This window comes from Crocuta crocuta, unplaced genomic scaffold, assembly GCF_008692635.1.
Source record: "Crocuta crocuta isolate KB4526 unplaced genomic scaffold, BGI_CrCroc_1.0 scaffold118, whole genome shotgun sequence".
NCBI classification, from domain to species: Eukaryota; Metazoa; Chordata; class Mammalia; order Carnivora; family Hyaenidae; genus Crocuta; species Crocuta crocuta.
The window spans coordinates 7748284-7767244 of NW_027551558.1; the positions used below are offsets into that span (position 1 = coordinate 7748284).

Genomic DNA, 18961 nt, shown 5'->3' on the forward strand with positions numbered 1-18961 from the left:
GCCAGGTACCCGGGCGGTCTGCAAGCGGGCTGGCCGCGAAACGCGCGTGGGCTGACGACCGGTGGCGCCCGGAGACCTGGGCGGGGGCGGCGCGGACCGAGTCGCGCCCCGACGTCGGGCCAGGTGTGTGGCCGGCCAGGGCAGAGCCTACGCGGCCGGGTGCCCCTCGGACCGGGGGTGGGGGTTGGGGCGCGATCCCCGCGGCCGCCTCGTGGGGCAGCGCGGGCCTGGGCCGAGAGGAGCCAGACGCGCTCGCGCAAGTGCCCAAAGTTTCCCTTTGCTCACTTCGCTGGACTTAACTTTGAATTGTGTGTGAGGTGAAGCCTAGCAGTTTCAGGCTTTCAGAAAAGAAAAGAGGGAAGTCGGCCTTGCTGGGTCTGAATTGTTAGTATAGGAAACATTTGTTCGTGCATGGTGTCTCTAATGGCCATTGCAGCGAAATTAGTGAACACAGTCACTGTCTTTCTTATGCCTTAGTTAATGGTTTATTTGTAGACAGGTTTTAGGCTTCGATTACAAGCCACTAGTAAGGGATTCTGGGTTTGATCTAAGAAATATTCAAATTGGGGGGCGTTTTTAGAAAATTGTAGTTGACATATCATGTTATATTAGTTTCCAAGGTACGATTTGACAGTTCTGTAAGTTACGGAGCACTCACCACAGTGTTCAAATTTTTAAGCAACAAAATATGTCTTGAGCAGATGCTTCATATCTGATAGGGCTTTAATTTGAGGTTAATAAGAGCATAGGTAGTTACTCAAATGAGCTAACATTTGGCTTTTGAAATGCAGGAAAAAAGGAATGCCACCGTTTGAATCGGACTTGTGTAGGTACAGGCTGACAGCTGGCTTCGTGTCACTGCTGAACACTTAATTTTGAGCCAGGGAATTTATCAAGTGGGAGACAAGCAGCTGTGTGATCTTTTTAGAGGCTCACCCCATACCTTCTCAAGCTGATATCTTAAAATATCTTACTCCCTTATTCAAGCCTGCAAGCTTCCTTCATTTACATAACACAGGCAGGGGACCATGGAATAGAATCTTTTTAGACCTCTGGTATTCAATATGGAACCCAGTCACCTTCACCCCCTCCCCCACCAGGAATTATGGAGCATAGTGGTCACTCCTAAGAGCCCCTTGAGGTTATAAAATTGTGAGAGGGAACATCTGGAGAGGGCCCCACAGTGGGATCCCTGCCTTTGGGAGCTGGTGTAGAAGGGTTGAGCTGGCTGGTTTCCTGGCTCTGCCCCAGTGCTGTGCTGAGCCATACTGGAGCCTGAGGCAAAAGGAAAAATCACTAATATGGATCCTGTCTTTATTTAAAATTGTGATATTTAGCACGACATGGAGTTTGTGTTCATCTTGATATTTGAAAACACTGCATTAAAACGTTCACCTTGTGGAGCAAATTTTGTTCTCCCCTGAAATTTTGTGCCTCAGGCGAATGCCTCACTTGCCTCACCCTAGTTCTAGACTTGCCAGTGAGTCAAGTTGCTTACCCTCTGCAAGCATCAGTTTCCTCATTTATAAAAAAAAAAAAGAAAGGAAGAAAGAAAAAAAGTAGACTCTCCATGGATGTTGCACAGCTAATGCATGGCATCTGGCCGTTAACATAGGACTAGGCATATGGGGACTATGAAAGGGTGGCTGTCCTATTTATATTTCCCCAAATCTTCCTGAGCCTCAGTTTGCACTCAGCAAAATGGGAGTGATAATAGCCAGCTCACAGGGATACTGTCAGGGTTAAATGAGAGCACGTGTGTGAAGGAATTGGCCCCTCCTGGAGGGTAAGTTTTCAGTGATGGCTTGGTGGGCAACCACCTGCTTTCCACTCTGGACGTTAGCCCAGTGCCTCGTCATATGCGCAGACACTCATAAATTCTGCTTGTGTTGCATGGAGACCCTATAGAAGCTTTTGAATCAAAGTAGAGATGTTTCCTGCCCAGGATTTATTTTAGAGTGGCGGAGTTCACCAGCCACAAGTTGTAGTTCGCAAAATGTTTTATAAACGAACTTAATTTTGCTACTCCAAACAAACACTTTGGTTCCCTTTTGGTATATTTAGTTCTTGGTCATGATTGTGATTTTCCTGAGCCTAAGTCAAGTGATAATATCTCAATCACTGTCTAGCTTAAAGCAGCTTGGTAACCTTGAGAGTCAGTCTCTCTAGGTTACTCTTGGGGGCCTCTTCTACCCGCAGATGGTCTCTGGGCACCAGGAGGTTGGCATCACACCAGGGTGTGCGGGAGAGTGGCCTCTTCCTGTCCTCTGATACATTTCCCATCACCACCATTGAGCCTCCCTTCCCTCCTCCGTGAGTGTGGTCCAGCTGGGACCTGGCTCCTGCAACTGGCCGTGAGGTCGGCACCCTCTGGATCTCTTATAGGTCTCCCCTGGGCACCTGAGGACCTGCCCGGATTGTGTGGCACTATGTTAGGCTTCCATTTCTGCTCTACTGCGTGCTCCTCAGTGTTCCCAATAGGAAGAGGACGGACACTTCCCATGCTTTCCGTGTCCCCCTCAACCTCCCAGGGACTTTTCTTCCCTTACCACCTCTTCTCTAGGCAAGGTGCAAAGATGGAGGGGGGTGGTGCTCAGACGTCCCTCCAGCTTTCCCTTTTCTGAGTACTGGAAGAGAAGAGTGCTTTTTTTTTTCTTTTAAGATTTTATTTTTAAGTAATCTCTACACCCAACCTGGGGAGCAAACTTACAACCCCGGGGTCAAGAGTTTCATGCTCCACCAACTAAGGCAGCCAGGAGCCCCAAGAGGTGTTTTTTGTTGTTGTTTTGTTGTTTTTTGTTTTTGTTTTTGGTTTTTTTTTACCTGTGGGGCAAGAATCTTTATTAAGTCATATCTTCTATTCTCTGTGCATTATGACTTAGAATAAAGCCTTGGGATCAACCCTTCCAAGCTCTGTTCTTGATCTGCAAAGGGAATTTAAACATCTTTTTCTGTTACCTCCTGCCCCGCCACCAAAATCAGATGCATCCTGATGAGGTGGGAAGGAGGCAGGGAAGAGCAAACTGGGAAAATAGGTAGAAAACAGGTTCCTTCCCTCTCCTCATTCTCCATCTTTCTGGTCAGGCTGACTTGGGTTATGAGCGCTGGACTTCTTAATACGTGAAAAAAACTGGGAAAGCTATAGAACCTGCTGGAGATACCAGTCACAGGCTGGAAGGAAATGAAAAAGGAGCAGCTTTGAAGCTTTGGTGGTAGGTGGGAGAAGGGACTAGCTTTCTGCTTACCCCTTACTGAGTCCAGCCTGGTAAACCCGTTTCATGTGGATTAATGCCTTTCAAACCACTACCCCCTGTTTATGCTGCTGTTTCTTCATTATCAGAATGATCCACTGTGAGCTTGGCATTTACTAAAAGCATAAGAGAGACACAGAAGAAACCAAGTCATAATTAGTTGCTTCTTCAGGGTGCTTAGGAATTATTTGGAGAATAATTAGGCTTTAGGAAGCCTAAAGCTGTAAACCCAAGCTCTGGGTTTTGTTTTCACACTCTGTGGTTGGAAGGTGAAGTAGTCAGGGAAGGCTTCTTGTAGGGGGTAACTTTAAGTAACATTAGGACTTTGCCACATGGATGTGAGATGAAAGAGCTTTCCATGAGAAGGAAATCTTTTTTTTTTTTTTTGAGACAGAGCGAGACAGAGTGTGAGCAGGGGAGGGTCAGAGAGAGAGGGAGACACAGAATGTGAAGCAGGCACCAGGCTCTGAGCTAGCTGTCAGCACAGAGCCCGATGTGGGGCTCGAACCCACAAACTGTGAGATCATGACCTGAGCCGAAGCCAGACACTCAACCGACTGAGCCACCCAGGCGCCCCGAGAAGGAACTCTTGAGTGCCTAGAGACAGAAAGGCCTTCCCAGGAGTGGCCTTGTAGGACGTGCTCTTGGCTTGACCCTTCTTGATGTCATGTTTATCCCTTTTGTCGTCTAGGTACCTGTAAACACTGGCACAGTTACTGTCATCTGTAGGTAGGATAACAGGAATGGTCAGTATCTAAATTCCTTGTGTTTTCCCAAACTAATGGAAATCAGAGGTGTTTTCATCTAACCCTGTTTTCTTAGAAATTTGTACCTGGAAAATAATTTCAAACTTTTGGGTCAGGTCAGTGATCCTTGAGACACGTTTGTGATTCTGATGAATTACCTTAGAATTCTTTGTATTGCTTTAACATGCTATCACCCATGATTCTGAGCTCAGCAGGTCATGAACCAGAAGATGCCATGTGAGTAACTGGGAATTTAGGGGCTAATTGACAAGGAATAGTGAGACATGTGTGACCATGCATCCAGGGGCTTGTCACTGAAGTCAGCCCCTGCCTCCTTGCAGACACTTATACTTTTCCAGTGCAGATTCCTGCTAGGAAGGACTCTCAAATATGTTTCTTATGATTAAGGTATCTGTGAAAAGAAATTACAGAAGATCCTTTTGAAAAGTGGGGAGTAGACCGTTATTTATTTGCTCAAGCCTCTTCCTAGCCCTGGTGTGTGAGGCTGATTTGTAAATGTATGAAATTTGAGAACTTCCAGAATATTTGGCCTCACCTCTAAGGTCCGTTCACCAGTCTCTCCATTGTTTCTAGCCCTCAAGTTCTCCTGTCTGTGGGAGGCAATAGAAGCATTAGCTGTGGTGTGCAATTTTCCCAAGAAACTGCTTTCAGAATGTAGGATGTGAAAATGTCAGAGGTGTCTTGCTCTCTTAAAGTAGGTGGTCCAGCCAAGGGGGGCAGTCAGGGCTCTGGTTTCAACTGTTGCGCTTAGAGTCTGTGTGACCTCTGACACCCCATAGAATGGGTGGTCTCACACACACACACAAAAGCATCAGTTGAGGTACTGTATCAGCAGAAGAAATGCTTCATAAATTATTTATGACTATTATTATTCCATTGCCTTTCTTAGAAGGTGAAGGGCACTTATTATAATTCCCAATTAGGACCCCTAATAAAGTACTCTACAGCAATAAAGGGTCCTTCTGCATCTGAAGTCTGATGGTAGTTAAGGAAAATGAGCAACTGTGCTACAGAGTGCTCCTGAGAAGAGTTAGTGGTAGATGTCATGTGGGAAAAAGACCTCGATGCAATTTAAAGCACACGGTGAGAAGTGAGGGAAAAGCTATGGGAAGGGTAGCACAGGTAGGATAGGGTGAAGGTAGGTGGAAGACCTTCAGCATCTGGGTCCTGGGGTACGCTGTGTTCGTGCGCTCCATCTCTCTCTGCAGCATTAGCTTTCCTGGCTAATATGTGGTTACAAGGACCAGAGTTAAAGTACTAGCAGAAGGGCCACAGATGGGACACACAGACACACACACACACTTGTTCTCTTGGTGAGACTCGTAGGGACAGTTCTGCCCTGCCACATCTGTGGCTTCCCAGTGAGCCTGATGAACAGCCATGGATTAGAAGATCAGAATGGGTGTCACCAACGGGTAGGCAAATTGCAACCAATATTAGGTTCCGCTTATGTATTTAATGTTATGCATATGAATATATCATGAATATTTACTACGTTTTCAGCATTTAGTGTATCATGAATATTTACTGCCCAGCTGCCTTGGGTATATTTAGTGCCTCATGAATATTAGGTATCTCTTGTCCTTCCATACCTTTCTGTCTGTGTTTGATACACATGTGCTCTCCTTACTGAGTTTTATCTATACTAAACATATCTTACAAGTCATCCATCCCCTTTGCTGTCTTTTCTTTAGAATTGAATATTCTCAAGTAATATGACAAGTGTACATTACACAAGCTTCGTCTTTTAAAATCAGTTTCCAGTTTGGATATGTTTTTGTGAAGCTGTTTTCCCATCAGGATGGGTGAGTTTGAGGTGCGTGGGGGCCTCTGGGACTGGGTGTCGGTTTGTATAGGCTCATACAGCTTGCTCGTGGGCACTTCAGGTTTGTAGACAGACCCTCAACTGTGTGCTCAGGGCTGGTTTTTGCTATTGGCTACTCAGGAAAGAGGTGGCCGTGGGAGGATGCCCATCAGTGGGGCTGTACATGCTGTTTTGAGCCTTATGCAAGCTGGTCTCAACTCTTTGCTCTTTTTGGTTGGGTGCAGCTGTGTGGCCAGGCACAACATCCGGACCCAACAGGTGCGTTGGATGTGGGGCCACAGTTGACCTGGGGCCTAGGCTCAGCCCTGGGCCTGTTGAGTTCTCCTCCCTGGTCTGCAGCTGGTGTGGGCAATGCAGTGAGATGCTCTGGAGTACTGTCCCCTCTCTGCACCTGCTGTTCCAACCCGGGTCTAATACCACGCTCCTGGTCCAGAGGTTCGATCATCTTGCTTTAATTCATTAATTACTCCCCTTTCCTTCCCCCCATCCCCCAAGAAGTGGTAGCAGGAACTTTTTTTTAAAAAAGAAAGTTTATTGTCAAATTGGTTTCCATACAACACAAGTGCCCTCCTCAGTATCCATCTAGCAGGAACTTTTTCATGGGTCTTTTCCGCAAGGACAGTTTGTGATGTGGAAGCTGCAAGCTCAAACCCTGCTGATGGAAACCGGGAGGAGGGTGGGGTTGGTGGGCGGGCCTGGCCCACGCACAGGACTTTGTGCCACCTCACCTGGTGATTCGCTCCCTGTGAACTGGGATTATTTCCTCGGGAACTGAAGTGGTCACATATGTTTGGGCGGTTGCTGGGTGGCAGCTGCATGCTCCATTGGAAATCATATCTTTAAATCACTACGTATTAGCGTTTCCAGTATACCGTCTGGGTGAAACAGGCTCTTCATGTGCGAACACAAAACAGTTTGCAGATCTGAGTCACTGTTTTCTGAGGCTTGGGCCGTTTCGTCTTGTTTCCATCATGGCCTCTGCGAGCAGCGATAGTTCTTTGAGCTGAAATGTTGGCGAGAACAAGGCTTCCCTGGTACTGCGTTTAGAGCTGAAATCACTGGGTGTGTTTCATGGGCCCTGGGGCAGCCCAGAGGCATCCCTCAGTAGTGGAGGGAACCACTTTCAAGACTCTGCCAGGCCGGCAGGCAGGCAGGGACGGCCCAGAAGGTCGCGAACTTGGCGCGGAGCAGGCCCGCCAGCTGTCCCTAGTGCCGACCAGACGTGTGGTTTGGCTCTTCGCAGTCAGGCCGCTCCTTGGCTGCTCCCTCGTGTGGCAGGAGGCCAGGTGCGGCACAGCAGACCGGCTCCACCACCGGCAAAGACGGGGGCAGAACATGAGCAGGTGTCTTGGTAGATCTGGGGGCATGTCCTCCCAAACTTTTGTCTGTGCCATACTGAATATTCAGGTATGTGTATGTGTGTGTGTGCGCACCCACAAAAGTGCATGTTTAATGTGAAGATGTAATGTCTACATTGTTTTGTGCTGTCTTTTCAAAATTAGTAGTGTGTGTTGAGTTTCTTTTCCATGTTACTAGATAATTCTTTCTTAGCATCGGTTGTGTGGCGGTGAGGAACTCCTATAGAGAGGCAGGCCCCGCCTACTTAACCCAAGTCCTCTGTTGGATTGATATCTGCTTAAGTTATTTTCAACCCTTTGCCACTTAGTAATGGTAGGATGGTAGACATCTTTGTTCACGGTCTTTTGCGCATTTGTCTGGTTGGTTCCTTCCAAGTACTGTCTCATAAGTAGATTTCCTGTGTATGTACATGCCTTCTCCTTTGATATGTCCTGCCTGGAATAATTTTTTTTCACACCAAGCTGTTTGTGTGTGTGTGTGTGTGTGTGAGAGAGAGAGAGAGAGATTTCCCTCTTCTTGGTCGACAGTGTCTTCAGCATCTGCATTATTCAGGATTTGCTTGAGTTAGTTTAGGCAGGAGAGGATTTAATGCAGGAAATTCAGGGCCACCAGAATAGCTGGAAGTTTGGCCAGACCTGCAGGAGTGACCCCAGAACAACACGGTAGAGCTTGGCCGGCCAGAAGCTGCTGCCTCCAACCCCAGATCTGTTCCGCGGATATCCTTCCTGCTCAAGGTGCATCCATGAAGCTGGGAACAAGGCTGTGGGGCTTCCACGCCCTCCTCCCCCCATGGAAAAACCTGATGCCTCTGTGGAGGCGGTGGTGTCTGTTAGCAGAGATGCACAGGAGACTCTTCCACGTGAGGAGCCTGGCGGGGAGGGAGACTAGGAAGTCAGTTTATGAACCATATTTCTCCTTGGTTTTCTAGCCTCCAGCAGGCAGCAAATAAGCTAGGGAGTGTGAACAGAATCTCAGCCTTTATTTATTTTTCTAATGTTGTCCTTTTAATGTTGTATCTGAGGCAGGCAGGTGAGATTCACAAAACGTAGTCACAGGTACAGTGGGCCTGGGTCCCTGTCTCACAGAATCAGTTGTTCTGCTCTCAGAGAAGGCCTAGAATCTTTCACGGATCAGGTTTTCATGTCAGTCCTCTTGGACATGAGCCCAGCCCCCTTCCTACTCACTCTTAGAAACCAGATTAGAAGCTTCCCCAGCCTGAGCTTTGTTCAGGTAGGTGGCAAAACAACATGAAGCCACGTACAAATAGTTCCAGCAGACTTGCCTGGTCTATGAACCATGTATTTGAAAATCAGATCCCCAGAGACCTACCTCAGTGGGAAGGGTGTGGGTTGTCTGGTTGTTTTCTCTTGACACTGGGGACCCTTTGCTCCCTCTCCCCCTTTCTTGGTGGTGTCGTGTTAATGTCAAACAGCCCTGTTATTAGGCATGGGGCGGAAGCAGGAGTTAACATACTGCCAAGTTAAGAGTCAGTTCTTTTTTTCATGAGCCATAATTGATTAACAGTCAATTTATGAACTATATTTCTCCTTGCCTCTTCAAACAGGCTTTTGTGCATAATTACTGTGAATTCAGGTATTTGTATAGTGCCAAGTTCCCCCTCTGAGTGGATTACTGCATTTTCAGTTGTTCAGGAAAAGCATTGCTGAGGAAGGGTTCCAGGAAAGACTGTATTTATAGCAACCCTGAGCCCATGGGTGGCCCAGGGTGTTTTGGTGACTGTGGGGGTCATCCACCAGCCTGATGTGCACACCTTTCTGGCTGTAAACAGGCCCTCCACCCCTTACAGTAAATGTTACCCTTCAGAGATGGACTATTTAAAGCAACCTGATGGTCCCTAACTCGAAGCTCAGAGGGGGAGGCTGGGGGTGAGGAAAGAAGGAGCCCAACTTCCCCCAACTTCAGGTGGGATGTGGCAGCTCTTGGGACTGGTTCTTGGAGGGTCCAGAAGATCATGTTGTAGAGACCCATCAGAGAAGCCCGTATCTTTTAAAAAGGAGAATGTATTTGGTGATTTGATATATCCCAAGTGATTCACCTCGGGTTTCAAAAGCACCTTCCTTCTGTAAATTAAAAATAGAACTTGACAAAGCTAGTCACTATATAGTAAAGTCTTGGTTTGTGAACACAATTCATTCTGGAAAACATGCTTGTAATCCAAAGCTCTTGTATATCAAAGTGAATTTCCCCATAAGAAATAATGGAAACTCAGATGATGCATTTCACAACCCAAAAATACAAAGAAAACTAAACAAATTAACCTGTTTAACCTTCATGGCTGATGTGAGGGAGATGAGAGAGGAGGGTTATTGTGTAGGATGACTTTCACTATCACTAATGGAATCACTGCTATCTATTGGCTCAACGGAACTTTTCTGCAAGGGCGCCAATGTATACACTCACATGGACGTTGACTACAGTATTAATAAACACTTGTCTTATACTATATTTCCTCTGGCAATAAGGCAGCAGAGAAAAGGGTCTATATCTGCAGGCAGCCTGACCTAGAATGAAACAAAGCATTCCTAAGCTTACACTTTATGGAAAAGCAGAGGATGGTCCATAGATGCTTTGAAGTGACAAAAAATACGCTAGTGCCAGTTGTGGGCACTTTCCAACATTCTAAAAAATCACTGATTTCTTCCAAACACTGCAGCCTGAGACAGAGCATCTTAGCATGGGAGACAATCACCTACAATCCCACAGAGAGAGAGAGAGAGAAAAACCATTGGCTCAGTTGTGGTCATGTGATGTTCAGCATCAAATACTACTCGTATTGCAAGATACTGCTCATTNTACTGATTTCTTCCAAACACTGCAGCCTGAGACAGAGCATCCTAGCATGGGAGACAATCACCTACAATCCCACAGAGAGAGAGAGAAAAACCATTGGCTCAGTTGTGGTCATGTGATGTTCAGCATCAAATACTACTCGTATTGCAAGATACTGCTCATTTATCAAGTTAAAATTTATAGAAGTATTTGCTCATCTTGGAGAACACTCTCAGAACAAGCTACTTGCAATCCAGAGTTTTACTCTGGAACCAGAGTCTTACTACCTGTTGAACACTGGGCATAATTTTGGGTGTTTCCCCTTTATCATCTCACTGAAGCCTATGATGACACTGTGCATTTTATAAATAAGGAAACTGAGGCCCAGAGAAGTGAAGTAACTTGGCCAGGGTTCCTCATCTAGTGAGTGAAAGAGCTGGGAACCCAGCTTCACTCCCCCACCCATTTCTTTCAGGAGATGATTTCCCCTTGAAAATAGCTTCTTGTTTCCGAGAATGTAGAGAAACGGGAACCCCCTTGCACTGTTGGTGGGAGTGCAAACTGGTGCAACCACCCTAGGAAAAATTTAAAAAAGACCTACCCTATGACCTAGCAATAGCACTACTAGGAATTTACCTATGGAATACAGGAGTGCTGATGCATAGGGGGCACGTGTACCCCAATGTTTATAGCAGCGCTTTCAACAATAGCCGAATTATGAAAAGAGCCTAAGTATCCATCAACTGATGAATGGATAAAGAAGATGTGGTTTATATATACAATGAAATACTACTTAGCAATGAGAAAGAGTGAAGTCATGCCATTTGCAGCAACATGGATGGAACTGGAAGGTATTAAATTGCTGAGTGAAATAAGTCAGTCAGAGAAGGACAGAAGACCATGGGGGAAGGGAAGGGGAAAAAATAGTTATAAACAGAGAAGGAGGGAGGCAAAGCATAAGAGACTCTTAAATACAGAGAACAAACTGAGGGTGGATGGGGGCTGAGGGAGAGAGTAAAGTGGGTGATGGGCATTGAGGAGGGTACTTGGGATGAGCACTGGTTGTTGTATGTAAGCCAATTTGACAGTAAATTATATTTTTAAAAAATAGTCTCTGTTTCTCTAGTGTGCAACCCAGGCAATTACCCACACAAGCACTGTGTGGTTGTTGGCTTTATTGCTGTTACTAATTAGCAAACATGCCCGGGTGCTGTCATGATTGCTTTACCGCTCACTGATTATCGCGATTTTACAGAGGAGCAGACTGAGGCACAGGGAGGTTATGGGACTTACCCAAATCACCAGTACACAGTAGAGCAGGGGTTTGAACCCAGTGTCCTGTCTTTGTTACCCTGCTTTTAACCTGTCTTGAACCGTTAACTTGGCAATGGCTGGGAAGTGTCCTTATAACTTCTCCAGGGTTTTACTTAGTGGGAGGGAACATTCCTGGCAGATCACTCCGATAGGTGTGCACAGGGCCTGGGGCATGAGAGGGACTCCTTACTCCCCAGTCAGCTTCCCCCTGAGCCCACCTCCCTGACATTCCAGCCACAACTGGAGTCCTGGTGGAGACCCTTCTTCCCTCCTGCCTCTCTTGGCCGCCTGCAGCGGATTCTGCAGGAAAGGAGAGGAGGGGAATGTCACAGATGGAGGTGGCTGGGGCGCAGGCGCCGGCTGGGGGCTGGGCTGACCACACCCTGGCAGACCGCTGGCTGCTTGGGTGACTTGAGGACAGCCTTGGGCTCGCTTTCTGACTGTGCACACTGGGAGATTGAGATACATGCCTCCCAGGGTTGTTGGGAGAAGCAAAGGCAATAGTTATGTGGAAATGGCAGACATGCTGTAACCAGTGTATAAGAGTGAGTTAGAAATGACAAATGACATTTTATTTTAATTGCTATCATAATTTAGCCCTTTTTATTAATACATTTCTAGGTAGAGTAAGGCCTTATGACTGGGGGCTCTGGGCACAAAGCCTGACTCTCCCGTTCTCCAGCCGGGTGGTCTCTCAGTGCCTCAGTTCCCCATCTGGAGCATGGGTGTGGGACTAGCACTGGCCTCAGAGGGTTCTAGCACTGGCCTCTTGTGTAGACTGGCTGGAGTGCTAATGTCCCAGGGCATGCACGTACCTAGCCCCAGCTCTTAGTTACTTGCTCACCTAAAGGTGTGCAAGTTAAATGGCTGCCACCTGTGAATAAGAACAGACGTGGTACAGCGAGGGAGAACGGATTGGAGCCACCATTGGCTGAACAGCTACATCTTTCAGGCACTAGTAGGCACTTAAGTAATATATGATCTCACTAATTCTGCGAATAACCTTTAAAAGTAGAAATGATTATCACTCTTTTGAGGTGAGGAAACTAAAGCTCAGAGAGATGAAAGGCATGTGTCTGTCCCCGTCACAGGAGACCTAGGGGGCTGCATCCTGAGTCTTTCCGGCTCCGCGGGGCTATTCTAAGTGAACTGTTCACCTTGTACCAGCACGATTAACTGCAGGAACAAATACTTCCCCCCCAAATCATCTGTTCTCGTCTCTCCCCCATTACCAGATAAACACTTCTGTTGTGGCATCGTGTTGATACTCTCCCAGTTCTTTGCTCTTCTGATGGACACAGACAGAGTCTTTTGTGCAAAGTGGTGATTTAAGCCCATCACCGCCAGCCAGACTGGAACTCCCATCTGAACTGATGTCAAGGAGCAGTATCCAGGGTGGCTGCCATGGTGTTTGGTTTCTTAGAGGCTGTTTGTTGGTTCTCCCCTAAAGCCAGGGCACCTGGTCTTTCTGAGAATGAGCGTCCCTTTGCAACATCGAACAATTTGGGAAACCTTTAACATGACAGTAACTATATTTTCATGAGCCATCAAGAAGTGTCACAGCTCAGTAGAGCTTTAGTGTTAGAAATATACAGGTCGTTGGGGTGCCTGGACTCTGTTGGTTTAGTGTCTGACTCTTGATTTTGGCTCAGGCCATGACCCCAGGGTTGTGGGATCCAGCTCATGCTCAGTGTGGAGCCTGCTTAAGATTCTCTCTCTCTCTCTCTCTCTCTCTCTCTCTCTCTCTCTCTGCCCCACTCATGTGTGCGTGCGCGCTCTCTCTCTCTCAAAATAATAATAAAAGAAATAAAGACATACAGAGGTTGTCTTAACCACATAGGGACCATGAGGCACCTCAGACCCCTCTCTTCTACCTGGACTCTAACAGAAGGCTCTGGGACTCTTACAGCCATGTCTTTCCCTCAGTAACCCAGTCTCAAAGGGTGTGTTGGCCTCCTGTTGACCTGTGAAAGATAGCCAGGTGTTGAGCTAATTTGAATATGAAATCTATAGTCACAAGAAAACCAGGCAAAAGTCCCTGAGATAAACCTGTCAGTTCATCCAGTGGTCCCACTGGTTAAAGTCCCTGTCTGTTTATTCAGTGTTCCTTCAGGACACACTTATCAAGCCCCTGTGGAGCTCACAGTCTATACAGTAGCTCTAGATACAGAGGCATAAGTGCAGTGAATGTGACAGGTGAGGGCAGCGGATTCCACTGAGGCAGGCTGTGCGGGGGTCTGGGTTGTAGACACATTGGCCAGGTTTGAGCTGGGTCTTCCATAGGGAGTTTCCAGGGAACCCTGCTAGGAGCATGGTAGACAGGGCTGACTGGTCCAGTAGGCATGGGAGGCTGAGGGTCAGTAGTTTTAGGGGCCCACAACAATGTTTTGATTTCTTTTAAAATCAGAAGGAAAGGGGGGCGCCTGGGTGGCTTAGTTGGTTAAGCGTCCAACTTTCGCTTAGGTCATGATCTCGTGGTTCGTGGGTTCGAGCCCCGCATTGGGCTCTGTGCTGACTGCCAGCTCAGAGCCTGGAGCCTGTTTCAGTCTGTGACTCCCTCTCTCTCTGACCCTCCCCTGGTCACGCTGTCTCTCTCTCTCTCCTAGAAATAAATAAAACATTAAAAAAAATTTTTTAAAAATCAGAAGGAAAGGTCGCCTGGGTGGCTCAGTCAGTTAAGCATCCGACTTTGGCTCAGGTCATGATCTCCCGGTTCGTGGATTTCAGCCCCGCATCGGGCTCTGTGCTGACAGCTCAGAGTCTGGAGCCTGTTTCAGATTCTGTATCTCCCTCTCTCTCTGACCCTCCCCCACTCATGTTCTGTCTCTCTCTTTCTCAAAAATAAATAAGCTATAAAAAAATTTAAAATCAGAAGGAAAACATGAACTTTAGGCTCAAGAAAATGTGTTAATATATAATGACATCATCTTTATGCTGATGCAATGCTTTTAAAATTTTACTTTAATAGAGGAAGGGGCCTATGTAGGCAAAGGTGCCTAGAACCCAAAACAGTCATAATGTGGCAGGGTGGCAGAGTGACCTCCTGACCCAGGGATCTGTCTGAGCTGGGTCACACAGGACGGGATCACCCAGGTTAGGAAGGGACAACTCAGAGGCTTGGATTAGCAATGCATGGGTGCAGAATGGGGTTGAGGGTAAAGCAGAGACCCTGAAAAGATTGTCTCCACTTTGGCCACAGCACGTTCATTGAAGGCAAACAGCCCTTGGTTTTTCAGGCTCGGGACCAAGTGTTTGGGTGCCTCAGGCTTAGGCATCAGTGAGAGATAGATGCGAGGGAGTTTTAGGACCTTCAGAGTATTAGCTAAATCAAGAAAAGGTTGGATTCCTCAAATATGGGGTATTGTGGGGGGTTCTAATCCCAACCTGTTCACTTGGGGGTGAGGCTTACACCTTTGAAAACATTTCAAGGCTGAAAGCTGGGGCAGGAATTCATACAGTTTTGCTGAGGGAATTAGATAATACATGTCAAGTGCCTCCCTAGCCCAGTGCCTGGCCTGTAGGCACTGTCACATGCTGGTTTCCTTCTCCTTTGCCTGTATACTTGGCCTCATTCAGGGCAGGCCAAGGAGATGGAGGTGCACTTACGTGGGCTGTGCCTTGGCCTGGTCCCAGCACCACTTGTGGTTGCCCTAGCCTCACCTACCAGGCTGACTCAGAAGGTCTGTGTGGGACCATCGTTTGTGTTTAACAGGCTTTACAGGTGAATCTGCTGGGTGGCCAGGATTGAGGGCTTTGGCCTTCACCTGGGCATGTTTGCACCACGGTTTGGTAGATTTGATTTCCAAGACCGAGGCTCCCACCTTTTTGAGGGAGGGAGGAGCCCGAGACCTCATGTGAAGAGAGGCCAACAGTGTAAGGCTGGGTTGGCCTGGGTCCTGTCCACCCTGATGAGGTACAGGCACTCCTTTGTCTTCAGCCCCACGGGCCTCCCCTTCCTGGAGTGCTTCTTCCTTGTGGCTTGAGGAACGAGCAGAGCCCAGCAGCTTTTCTGCACACCGGCGTTTCCAGTTTCTCTCATCTAGTTTGTCAACACACGTTTGTTGCAGCCATGTGAACGGCACAGTGATTTGAGGCAGGACAGCTTAGATGTGGGCCAAGCCTTCATGGCATCACCTGTTAGCACACAGATGTGTACCTAACTCAGCATAAAGTAGACTAGAGTAAGGGCTACTCCACAAGGTGCACACCCTGGGGGGATTAATGAATTCAGATTATGGAGGCAGCATTGATGGATGCAGAGGAGCAAATGCCACTGCTACGGTCAGGGAAGCCTCTCCAGTTGGAGGGAGAGTGTGGCATGTATAGGACGGGCCATGTCTGATGGGACAGGACATGGATGGTGTGGAGGGCAGAAGAGGGTGGCAGAGTTTAAAGAAGTGGGCTGTGGCTGGACTAGAAAGGCTGGGCACCCTGCGGGAAAGTGCTGGCACTCTTGAGTGGTCATGTCCCTGGGGCCCTGTGGGGGCGACCGCTCAGTAAGGGCTTTGGAACCAGTTGGGCTTAGCTCAGTGGAAGTTGTAGAGACAGTGCCTACACGCAGAAGTGTGTGCCCTGCAGCCTCTCTGCCCATAAAAAAACTCAAGAACTGTGATGGAGAAGTTGTTCTCTTCATAATAGAGTCAAAAGATGGAATACCTAGGAAGGGCACTCGTAGGAAATGTGCAGAACCTGTATGCAGGACATGATAAAGTTGCCCTGGAGGTGCAAAAGAGCAATTGTATAAGTAAAAATGTTCAGCAAGCTTCTGGAAGGGAGGGGTCAATATTTCATATATATTTTTTTAAATGTTTTATTTATTTCTAGGAGAGAGAGAGAGAGACAGCGTGAGCAGGGGAGGGTCAGAAAGAGAGGGAGACACAGAATCCGAAACAGGCTCCAGGCTCTGAGCTGGCAGTCAGCACAGAGCCTGATGCGGGGCTCGAACCCACAAGCCACGAGATCATGACCCAAGCGAAAGTCGGACGCTTAACCGACTAAGCCACCCAGGCGCCCCAATATTTCATATATTTAAGTTGTTCCCAAATTATGGATTTAATGCAACTCCCTGCCAGAATCTGGCTGGGTAACCCACCAGATAATGAAACATAATAAACTTAAACATTTTGATATTGGGATGATAATATCATGGTTAATGGATCCATGGAACAGACTAGAAAGTCTGGAAAATACAAGTTAACAGATTTAGTTAATATTTAACCCCTTGGGAAACCATCAGGGCACTTACTCATATCAAATCTCAAAATATATTCTCTGAAATATATTAAATTTAAAAAATGTTAATGTTTTATTTATTTCTGAGAGAGGGAGAGACAGTGTGAGCAGGGGAGGGTCAGAGAGAGAGGGAGACACAGAATCTGAAAACAGGCCCCAGGCTCTGAGCTGTCAGCACAGAGCCCTACACAGGGCTCGAACCCACGAACCCTGAGATCATGACCTGAGCTGAAGTCAGATGCTTTTTTTTTTTTAATTTTTTAATGTTTATTTATTTTTGAGAGAGAGAGAGAATGCAAGTGGAGAAGGGGCAGAGAGAGAGAGGGAGACAGAGAATCCAAAGCAGGCTCTGGGCTCTGAGCTGTCAGCACAGAGCCTGATGTGGGGCTCGAACCCATGAACCGTGAGATCATGACCTGAGCCGAAGTCAGATGCTTAACCGACTGAGCCACCCAGGCGCCCCTGAAATATGTTAAATTTAAAAATGAAATGATTAAATTCACTTTCTCTAAGTATTTGAGAAATTATCGGATGAGAAACATCTTTCTACACATGATACCAGGGACAGAAGCCACAAGGACAGAATTGTTTTGTTTGTTCACTGGGGAGAATTAAAACTGTAGTATGTCAAGAGAAGAAACCCAAAAACAAAATCAAAAGTCAGTTGATAAACTAAGAAAAAAATTCCTGCAATGTGTATGCCACATGCCCTCTTACAAAAACAAATCATCATTGATATGGAGAAGTGTTATTATGAATAAACTCGTCAGTCGGAAAGTGGGTAAAGGATATGAATTTGTTTTTATTTATTAAAAATTTTTTAAAAATATTTATTTTTGAGAGAGAGAGAGAAGGCGAGCAAGCATGGACAGGGGAGGGGCAGAGAGAGAGGGAGACACAGAATCCAAAGCAGGCTCCAGGCTCTGAGCTGTCAGCACAGAGCTGGACACAGGGCTCAAACTCATGAACTGCAGGGTCATGACCTGAGCCCAAGTTGGATGCTTAACTGACTGAGCCACCCAGGCGCACCTGACTTTGCTTTAAATGGCAGTAAATGTAAGAAAGAAGGTCAATCTTACAGTAATTAAATAGGTGTGTATTAAAGTTAGAGAACTAATTTTTTGCTATCAAATTAGCAAGTTCTGGGTATTTTTGTTTTTGTGAATGATGGTACTCAGCACAAGTGAAGATGTGTGGCAAGGACTCTCTTGTGCCTTTAGGAGGGGAAGGGGGGAAGGTATAAGCGCTTTGCCAAGCAGCTTTGGCAAAATGTCCCAAAACCTGTAAAGGAATTCATCCCTTTATCCTGGTGATTCTACTTTTAGGAATTTTCCCCCAAGGAAACAATGAAATCTAGAGTCAGAAGGTTTCTATGCAAGGATGTTCCTCACAATGTTATTTATAAAGATGAAAATTTGGAAGCAATTTAAACGTCCAATAACGGGGAATGAGTCATTCGCATGCCAGAGTGCAGTGGTGACCATGAGAGTGTTCCTGAGGATGTTTCATCAAAGGAACTTCATGATCTCAGGCTAAATGAAGAACGCAGGGAAGATGGTGGCCAGAGCTGGGAGATGATGGGAGAGCAGGACCCCGGAGGGAAAGAGCCAGAGTGAGGAAGGGAGAAGGTTGGGTGAATAGGCCAGCCTTCACATTTTGTTAGATTCCCTTCAGCGAATTTTGATTGAACAGGTATTGGGTGCATGGCATTATCATTTTGGTTCAGTTTGGAGCACAAGAAGATGTGGGTGGACTGAACAAAAGGAATGGGTGCTGATACTCTCAGAGGCTCAGGCAGGCTCTCACTCAGGGTCATGGACCTGTGTCCACCCAGCCTCTCCAGACAGGCTCCTCTGCGGGGGCTCTGCCCCTCTCCTGGCTGCTCCCCTCTTCCCCAGGAGCTGCTTTTACCTCCTCTTCTCAGTGTGCCTCAGGGATTGGAATTTAAAACCAACCAACCAACCAACCAAAACAAACAAACAAAAAAACCCACCAAACAAACAAACCCAAACAAGCAAAAACTCAGGAGGTACAATTAAAAAAAATAAAAGAATATAATGACTTTCTGAAAAAGATATTGCCTTCTACATAAAAACAAATTTACCTATTATTTATGTATGTGTATAGGGAAAATACCAGAAGCAGACATTATCAAAACATTTCTGATACAATTATGGGAGATTTAATATTTTTCTGTATTTTTTCTTATAATCAGCATGGATGACTTTTTTTTTTTAAAGCAGCTTTATTGAGATATAATTGACATGTAATCAGCATGTTTAAGTGCACAGTCTGATTAAATTTTGTCATTTGTACACACCCATAAAACCAATGCCACAGTCAAGATAATGAACATATCCTTCACCTCCAGAAGTGTCTTATGCCCTTTGTAATCCCTTCCCTCTACCCCTGCAAGGCAACCA

The 18961-nt window shown here is 46.6% G+C and overlaps 1 protein-coding gene across 1 annotated transcript in view; it reads left to right on the forward strand.

Moving 5' to 3' along the window:
- The first annotated feature begins 72 nt into the window (after window positions 1-72).
- The window catches only part of CRACDL (CRACD like), a 142793-nt gene continuing 123904 nt past the window's right edge, over window positions 73-18961 (forward strand). Inside the window, 1 exon segment of the mRNA XM_077749246.1 lies at window positions 73-123. The gene's annotated coding sequence lies outside the window, so the exon portion shown is untranslated.